Source organism: Ovis canadensis, chromosome 18 (genome assembly GCF_042477335.2).
Source record: "Ovis canadensis isolate MfBH-ARS-UI-01 breed Bighorn chromosome 18, ARS-UI_OviCan_v2, whole genome shotgun sequence".
In the NCBI taxonomy this organism is placed as follows: Eukaryota; Metazoa; Chordata; class Mammalia; order Artiodactyla; family Bovidae; genus Ovis; species Ovis canadensis.
Genome location: NC_091262.1, coordinates 51,282,905 through 51,292,680, shown reverse-complemented (window position 1 = coordinate 51,292,680; position 9,776 = coordinate 51,282,905). Strand labels below are relative to the sequence as shown.

The 9,776-nt window shown below is 39.0% G+C and overlaps 1 non-coding gene across 1 annotated transcript; it reads left to right on the top strand.

Moving 5' to 3' along the window:
• Positions 1-2,837: 2,837 nt before the first annotated feature.
• LOC138424068 (U6 spliceosomal RNA) lies at positions 2,838-2,939 on the top strand. Its single transcript, XR_011250635.1, has one exon. It is a non-coding gene; the product is annotated as a U6 spliceosomal RNA (small nuclear RNA).
• The last annotated feature ends 6,837 nt before the right edge of the window (positions 2,940-9,776 follow it).

Genomic DNA, 9,776 nt, shown 5'->3' with positions numbered 1-9,776 from the left:
AATAAATAACCCTGGATTTATTCACAGGGAGAACACAGCAAGATTTTAGTTTTGTTTGTTTTAGCACTTTTCTAATAGCCTTCAAGATCCAACCAGTCCATCCTAAAGGAGATCAGTCCTGGGTGTTCATTGGAAGGACTGATGTTGAAGCTGAAACTTCAAATACTTTGGCTACTTGATGAGAAGAGCTGACTCATTTGAAAAGAACCTGATGCTGGGAAAGATTGAGGGCAGGAGGAGAAGGGGATGACAGAGGATGAGATGGTTAGATGGCATCCCTGACTTGATGGACATGAGTTTGAGCAAGCTCTGGGAGTTGGTGATGGACAGGGAGGCCTGGCATGCTGCAATTCATAGGGTCGCAAAGCGTTGGACACGACTGAGCAACTGAACTGAACTGAATAGCCTTCCTCAAGAAAAATAAAACAATTCTCTGTACCAGAGGAGTTCATAGCCTGATTCTTTGAATAAAAGGTATTCACTGAATAAAAGAACTGATCACTGGACAGTCCCATCTGAGGCTCTTAAAACCAAGCTGCCTTGATAAGATATTTCTGTAATACAACCATTCCCTGAATTCAATAATCTGAAAGCAAGACAGGGATGACTGGTTATTGACCACACAAGAACCTCTCAGGTTCTCTTCAAAATATCTTGGAATTTCCATGCCACTGATTTGTATGGATGCTTTATGTTGATAGATGTTTTAAAATTAAATTCCAAAAGGAAGCACTTAACCAAAACCAAAAACCTTATTGGCCGTAATAGTGGAGAAATATAACTACCCAAATTATGAAAATGGAAGAGAAAATGCTATCTCTATATTCTTATTTGCCTTCTTACTTTTGTCTGCTAAAAGGATGAGGAAGACAGTGGATTTAGAGATAAGAATTAAGCTTTGTTTTTATTAATGCAATTTATTTCCACAGGATAATACTGAAGCAAATAGTTCAATGGCATTAAAAATGGATTTGATTTAGTTAATGGAAAGAGAATCTGTAGTTATTTTAGCTGGGGATAAAACAATTTAAGGCTTTACATTTGCATGCTTCAGTAATAAAATTGAAATGCTAAGCTGGGGAGAATGTTGCCTTTTATTCTGGTTTGTGATAAGTCAATATATTCTAACAACTAGCATAGCCTTACAGGTTTGGAAATTATATTAAATGACCTAAGATAGACTCCTATCCAGGAATCCAAGGGTTTCTATCTCAATGAAAATCTTATGACTACTCCTTAAATGACCACAGTGAAACAGAATGAAAAGAATTATGATCACTTTAAACCTGGGTGTCAGTCATCAAATGGTAATACAAGGGTGAAAGGTCCTATATCCTATTTCCAGTTCTTTAACCTATCTACTGAAGTAATGTATTTTTCTCTTTAAAATGTCCCAAAAGATATAAGATGTCACTCTGCTTATAGAGTTTTGCGATTTTATTTTAAAGAATCAAAAGAAATTTGCTGTGTGAGTAGGTTTTTAAATTTGCCTTGAGGCCTCTGATTCAGGGAACAAGCAATCTTCCAACTCTCTCTTCTACTGGAGAGATGTCCCCTTTCAACCTGTGCCTTTTGGTCCAGTACAAATCAATGAACTCAAGACCCAATATACCATGTCTTAAAAATCCATTTAGAAAACAACTGCTCCATTCAAAATTCAGCTCCTTCCTTTATCAGAAATTGCTGGAAATGTAATTTTGCAGCAAGCATTTCATTTCTGGTCTTGAAATAGATTGAGATAAATGTGAAGTCAATGATTAGATAAACGTAATGTCTTGGTTTGATGCCATGATACAATATTCAATGTTGTGGTCAGTACTGATGGATGTTTTGTATAGTTACTCAGCTGTATAATGGGACAAACTCCCATGACTCTATTTAAAATACCATGTGGTTCCCTTTCAATTAATATTACCAAAAGTACTTTGGCACAAATACAAAAAGCATGAGGGATTAGTGCTGAGCATACAAATGTAGTTATCTTTGCTCTGGATAGAGTTCTTCTTTATACAATAAACTATATCTAAGTACAGTTTATTTACTGGGCTGTGCTGCATGCAGTAAATAAAAATTATTCCTTCTTCAAAAATCTCTTTCATGAGGTTATAAAAAGAAATCTCAATAACCTCCTATAGTACAGTTAAGGATTAAAGGTTGATGAGGTTAACACACATCACCAGCACAAGCACAGGCACTATGGCCATAGAAACAGTGTTTATGAAAGCCTCTTCTATATAAATAGCAAAAAAACATATTTCTCCCCTTCATTCCCTGCTACCAAGGAGCCTACCATGCAATGTAAAATAGAAGGAAAGGGGAGAGATGACTTTCTTTGAGAAGGAACACAAACCAGAATATCCACAGTGCCTATCAAAATGTTTTTTTGGAAATGTAGAGGCTAAATTTTCTGGCACACTGGTACTAAGATTGCCTAACATAGGAATGAATCAAGGGATAAAATGCTAAATACCTTTATTCAAGTTTTGCTTTTTATAACAGCTGTTCTTTGGTAACTATATTTCATTGTTATGTAAAAACTAATGATTATCAGGGATGATACCCAGTCATTATCATTTGCTGCAGTGATCAAAATAGTAAATTTCCACAATTTACCTTTTTAAAAATTAAAATGCTTAATATTTTCTAAACATCTAATGCTTAAATAATGGTCAATACATCAACATTTTACTTTCTAGCATCCTTAGGTCAAACACAAGGTACTTAGCGATTTAGAAAGATTTGTTGACTCTCCTACTGAAGTAATATGTGATCACTATTTGCAACTATTTCTGATTATTTTAGTTACTAGTATTTATATTAATCAAAATCCTAAATGTGTACTTGCTTCAGCAGTACATATACTAAAATTGGAATGATACAGAGATTAGCATGCCCCACAAAAAGATGACATGCAAATTCATGAAGCATTCCATACACACACATACTCGCTAAAACAACTATATAACACCTTGCTTCATATCATGAAAAAGAATCTTGATATACATAGGGAGGCATATGCCTATGTCCAAGACTTACAAATACAGATGTTCTGAAAATTTGTAATTTTCTAAATTTTTAAGTCTTTGTAAAGAACTTTTAAAAATTTCATCAGAAATATTTTAGATTTTTTTTCCTGTAATGCTTGAATTCTACAATCACACAATCTGATGTTTTGGTGTCTTTTCTTTTTTCCCTGTGAAAACTTTTCTCCCTATTTCTGATATTACAAAATTGCATGATAATGGTGTATTTTGGTTGGGACCATTTTAATTCATGGGGCTGGTACTCAGTGAATGACTTATAATATGGAGCCATTTATTTTTCCTGTTCTAGGGACTTCATGAATTATTTCTTCGTCAATTTCCCCCACCTCATTTTCTGTGATATTCTAAAACTTCCATTAGACAATATTTAAGCATATTTCTCTACTATTTTCCATTGCTTTGCATTTTTTTCTGCTTTTTAGGTTTCTTCTCTCTTCCGAACTTTCTACATTTAAGTAACCTTTAAATCTATTGTTTTGTACACAATAAGCAAACACCGTTTCTTCTTGAGGATATGAGTTAGAGATATTTTTGCCTCCGCATTCCCTCAGGTTCTGACTTTTTTAGCTTATTCATTTTTGTTCTTCGTTTTTGTTGTTGGAGGCTTTACTAATGGTGGCCATCAGACAAGTTTCAGTTGCTTAAAAGCTCTCTCAGGACTCGCATTGAAACGCTTCAGAATCTGCAAGTTACAGCCAGGAAAAAATACAAAACAGCAGCGGCACTGAGGTCAGGAAACGCATCTCGACGAAAGGCTGCCTCACAACACAGGTCAGAAGATCGGTACTCCTTCCGACCTTCCTCCACCTGTGGGACTGCCCTGAACGCACTTTCTCAAACCCCAAACCACCCAGTAGGCAGAGAGCAACTAAAAACCCAGGGCCCTGCTGCTGCTGAGTCTAAGCATATTCTTAAGTAACCAACCCCAGGGGCAGAACCTTTCGAGGGTCTCACTTAACACCAGGTGTAAACCATCCTCACCGCTATCCATAAACGACGCTTCACAAGCCCCAATAAAGCACCAGAAACTCACTGTGGCCCCTCGGTCGAAAAGCAACGCTATTAAATCACTACAATTTAGCCTTGACTAGGAGTCAACACTGTCTTGGTCCGTCTCATTTCACCAAAACATTCCAGGCGTGCTGGAACTAACTTTCACAGGAGAGGCTTTTCGTAAATAAAAATATGCCACCGAAATATCAACAAATTCTGAATATACATGCATCACTTACCTCTAAATCCTGGTGAACAGATAGTTTGGAGAATACCAAGTGGAAACTTGGAGAACTGTCATCTGAGGCAATTCAGATTCTCCAGAGAAGACCATAACCCGAAAGCAGTTAGAAATGGCTCCGGCTGGAGTCTAACCAGACAGCAGAAGCCAGGAAGGGTAGCCTGGCCCATACCGCCCTCCCTCGCCACAGCTCTGGGCGCCTCCGTGGAATCTCAGCCGCGCATGCTCTGAGCAACTACGCTCCTCAGCCCACGTTTGCAATGGAATTACTATATTGGCAATGGCTGGGGAAGATTTTCAATTGTTGCTCCTGATACCGACTGAGTGGGTTCTCAATTCACACCTGGAGCAGCCCCAAATGTTACAAATCAACAAACAAAACATTCCTTGAAGGCAGAGGTTTTCTTGGAGACTGTTAATGCTGACAAAGATTATAGAAGCAAGACTAAAGATGTAGAAGCTTTCCAATACGAAGGCCATGACCTTAGGGGCCATTGTTGCAATGCTGTTTACAATCCTCTATTCAAGGTGCTTCCGTTTATACGGTGTTTACAGTATCCTCGGGGTGCCGAAGGAAAGGGAGCCCTGTACAGCTTTGATCTCGTAGGGTTAGCAACTCTGAGATTTTCCAGGTGAAATTCACAACTGATCCATGTATGTGAAAGGCAAGGAGACACAAGAGAAAGAAGGGGGGACACTCCAGATTCGTAGGCAGTTTTAATAAACGAGGGAACTTACAACATGAGGCTTGTTTTGGGTGGCCGCAAGAGGAGTAAATCACTACAAGTGCCCAACAGAATCTTGAGAGTTTATATGGAGGCCTTAAGAGTGTTGTCTCCTCTATGGACAGAAGATCTCAGTAACACAGTACTCTCTCAAGGCTGCCTCCCTGAAGTAGTTCCTAGTGCAGAGCATACATCTTAAGGACACAGGAGCGGGTAAGGAGCTTCCGACTGTTGCCCGGCTCCTACTACAGGATCAACCGGCTGTGGGCCATGTCTTTTTGATGATCTTCTCCATCATGCCACCCCTAGTGACAAGCTCTTACAAGCTTACATGTCTCACCTTCCACATGGTGCCCTGAGCAGTCAGCAGGCTTTACTTCCATGGAGGTGACTCACTTGCTATTTGGTTGTCCTGCAGGCACATGCAAGAGAAAAAACAAGATTAGATAATAATTCCCAAAATAAGTAATAATTCTTTCCACCCTGGATCTGAACCACTGATTTATTAAGTCCTCTAGACTGGGAGTCAGGCCACTCACATTGTTCACATGTGTTCTGCAGACAACCCAACTGTCAGCGCAAGAGTCTAATGGCCGTGGCTCCTGAGTGATCACCAGCCAAACCTCAGGGTTCAATCCACTGGCTGCTTCACTTCATTCCTCTTTCCACCCAGATGGTGTCAGTGTTGGGCTGAATAGTGACTGCAGTTCACATGCATGGGTTGCCCTGACTAGACTCATTTGTGGAATGTCCCACTCAGTGGCAATGTCCCCTCTTCCCTCTCTACAGACCACAGAGGCTGCCACAGGAATACAGGTGGGGGCACTGGAAGAGCCTAGTAGAACCTGTAGTTCTAGAGAGAGTGGTCTGGCAGACAGGGTACTCCTCTGATGCAAATAGGCACACTGCTTAGTCAAAGTGAGAAGTTGAGCCTTGGCAGAAGTGGGTTGAGGGGACCCATTCTCCATCCACCGTTTGTTAAGAAAGGATGTTCTTACCATGATATGCTGTTCCTTCATGAGAGGTTCTACCTGGAAGGGTGCTATGTAAGTTGAGAGGAACAGTTGCTCCACAGGAATATACCAGGTTTCTGCCCCCTTCCAGAGCTGGGGCCAGAATTCAAAGGGTTCTCTCCCCTTCTGTGGTCTCTGCCATAGCGCCCAACCCATATCTTCCAGAATCATGGACACATTTAACTCAAATGGTCGCCCTGCTTGGGAGATGCCCAGAGCTTTCATCTGCTTCACTGGTATTTTTGCTTTCTGAGGGGGCTGTTGCTCTGATTCCCTATGCATCCTTGAAGGAACTATTCCACATTTATCAAGTGAATGCAAAACTGATATGGACATGTTATTTTTTTTTATTTATATATTTCACTGGTTTCAAAAGTTAGCTTAAGCAACAAAATGCATGCAATGAAAGAAAATAAAGGAAGAAAAGCAAAATAAGGAGAAATAGAGACAGCGGATCTATACAGAAACCATTATTAATGTGGCTAAGGTCTGCACATGCTGTAATATGAAAATTCTGAGACTTGTGAGAATTTAGTGTTGTTGTCACGTGGTGAGATGTGTGTTCTTACAGCCACATCTTACCACTTTTCAGTGTAATCACTTGAAAAAGTTAAATTAATATTTGAGGGAGATTTCCCCAAATTTTCTTGAAATCAAAAGACTTTCATTAAATACTCAAGCGTCAAAGTTCCTAGCTCTGTTGTTGCTACACTAGATTTTATAAGATAGCATCAACATATTGTATATTTCTCATATACATGTATACATGTGTATTATATACAATATTGTATATTGTATATTTTCCCACTGTCCTATTAGTACTAAGATGATCATATATTTAAAAGTAGTATGTGAGAGGAGTGGACATAAATTTTCATTAGCAGCTAATGAAAACTCTTCTTGTATGGAGTTCTAGTCTATATGTATTAATATTAAAAATTTTCCCTATATTTGGGAGAGTTTATATAAGGGCTCAGCATAGACACAGCCTATGTCCATTGTTATAAATGTGATTTAATTATATAACTGAAATGGGATGTCAGCAGCCTATGAACATTTTAAAAGAAGGTAATATTTTTTTTCTCTCAATAAGGTTTCTATAAATTTTAGATTAAAATGGCACTAGAATGATCTACCTGAAATGCTTCCTTTTGTCAAATAAAGGGTGATTTTCTTCTTTCTACTCCTGATCCATTGGGCTTTATGTTTTTCAGTCTTCCCTCTGAGATCTTGCCTGGTTAATTATATCCCCTCTTTCTGATAGCTGCAATCTCCTCTGGCTTCCCTAGCTAAAAAAATAAAAGAAATAAATTAAAAGGCTAGATTCTCCTATGAAAACAAAAACAAAACAAGCACACAAAACACCCCTTTGATTCTCAGTCTACTATCATATTTATTTATTCCTTTCTCATTCAACTGTCTAAATGCTCACTGACTCCTCTACAAATTAAATTCTGAGTTCTTCCACTCTTGCTTTATTCTAAACATGTTTAGAACTAATCTCACCTTTTTTCTTTACTGTAATATTTCTCACTCTAACATTGGTCCCTGTGAATATTTCATGTTTTTCCAACTCTTTCCTAGACATCTATCATAACACTCATTTTTGGCTACTTTGTACCATTTTAACTATTTTTCCCCCCTCTCCCTCTATAGCATACCCCCCTCAATGATGGCCTTTTCTTGGGAATCTGCTTATAGCCCTCAGGTTTTTTTCTCTTCCTATATTTTCCCCAAGGTGATTTCCTTCCATTCCCATAATTCAGTACATCATCTCCCAAATGTAAGCTATCTCCACTCATTTTGTTGGACTAAAAACTGTCATACTAAAACTGACAGTTTTTAGTATCCTAGAAATGACATCTCTCCACGTGGCACACAAATAGATTAAACATATACCTAAGTCAGCTGTTTCATCTTTCTCTAAAGGCCCATTTTTCTGTCATTGTGTGCATCTGTGATAAGTTGCTTCAGTCGTGTCTGACTCTTTGCGACCCTGTGGACCGTAGCTTGGTAGACTCCTCTGTCCATGGGATTCTCCCAGCAAGAACCCTTCTCCAGGAAATCTTCCTGACCCAGGGATCCAGCCTGCATCTCTTCTGTCTCCTGCATTTGCAGGTGCGTTCTTTGCCGCTAGCGCCACCTGGGAAGTCTTTTTCTGTCATTAGTGCATTGTTAAAAACTATGATTTATTTATTTTTTAATATAAATTTATTTGTTTTATTTGGAGGTTAATTACTTTACAATATTGTATTGGTTTTGTCGTATATCAACATGTATCCGCCACAGGTATACCCATGTTCCCCATCCTGAATCCCCCTCCCTCCCTCCTCCCTGTATCATCCCTCTGGGTCGTCCCAGTGCACCAGCCCCAAGCATCCTGTATCATACATCGAACCTGGACTGGCGATTCATTTCATATATGATATTATACATGTTTCAATGCCATTCTCCCAAATCATCCCACCCTCTCCCTCTCGCACAGAGTCTAAAAGACTGTTCTATACGTCTGTGTCTCTTTTGCTGTCTCACATACAGGGTAATCGTTACCATCTTTCTAAATTCCATATATATGCATTGGCATACTATATTATTTAATTGTAAATTATTTCCTGTTTTCTTTTTCTAATTCTTCCCCCCAAGCCATACCCACATTCTCTTTCTCTGTTACTAGGACCTAAAATATCTATCTTCAAACTATCTCAGAGTGAAAAACTCATGTATTATATTCAAAATTCTATCCTATTGCCCAGTATAGTAAATAACTCATATTAGACTCACTGTCAGTAGTTGAGTAAATGAATGAAATATTACGTTTTCTCACCAAACACATTGTCACTGCTTATACTCAGGACTTCAGAGCCACTTCTCTATACATCACCATAAATGTTCACACTGTTCTCTTTGCTCCAACCCACCATAGTCAATGCTCTGTTCTCTGTCAAGATTGCTCTTAACACACACACACACACACACACACACATATATATATATACATTAATATTTATGCATGTTCTCCAGTAGGTGAGGCGTTCTCCCTAATTCCCAAATTCTAAGAGCTTATGATAGGGTACATTAAACATTTTCTTCACTATGTTTTAACTAGTTATCAAGACTTTCATATGATATTTTTAAAGATTTTTTTGATATCAACCACTTTAAAAATCTTTACTGAATTTGTTACAATATTACTTCTGTTTCAGTTCAGTTCAGTCACTCAGTCGTGTCTGACTTTGCGATCCCATGAATCGCAGTACACCAGGCTTCCCTGCTCATCGCCATCTCCCAGAGTTCACTCAAACTCAGGTCCATCGAGTCGGTGATACCATCCAGCCATCTAATCCTCTGTCGTCCCATTTTCCTCCTGCCCCCAATCCCTCCCAGCATCAGAGTCTTTTCCAATGAGTCAACTCTTTGCATGAGGTTGCCAAAGAACCAGAGTTTCAGCTTCAGCATCATTCCTTCCAAAGAAATCCCAGGGTCGATCTCCTTCAGAATGGACTGGTTGGATCTCCTTGCAATCCAAGGGACTCTCAACAGTCTTCTCCAACACCACAGTTCAAAAGCATCAATTCTTCAGTGCTCAGCCTTCTTCACAGTCCAACTTTCACATCCATACATACATGACTACTGGAAACACCATATTCTTGACTAGACGGACCTTAGTCAGCAAAGTAATGTCTCTGCTTTTGAATATGCTCTCTAGGTTGGTCATAACTTTCCTTCCAAGGAGTAAGCGTCTTTTAATTTCATGGCTGCA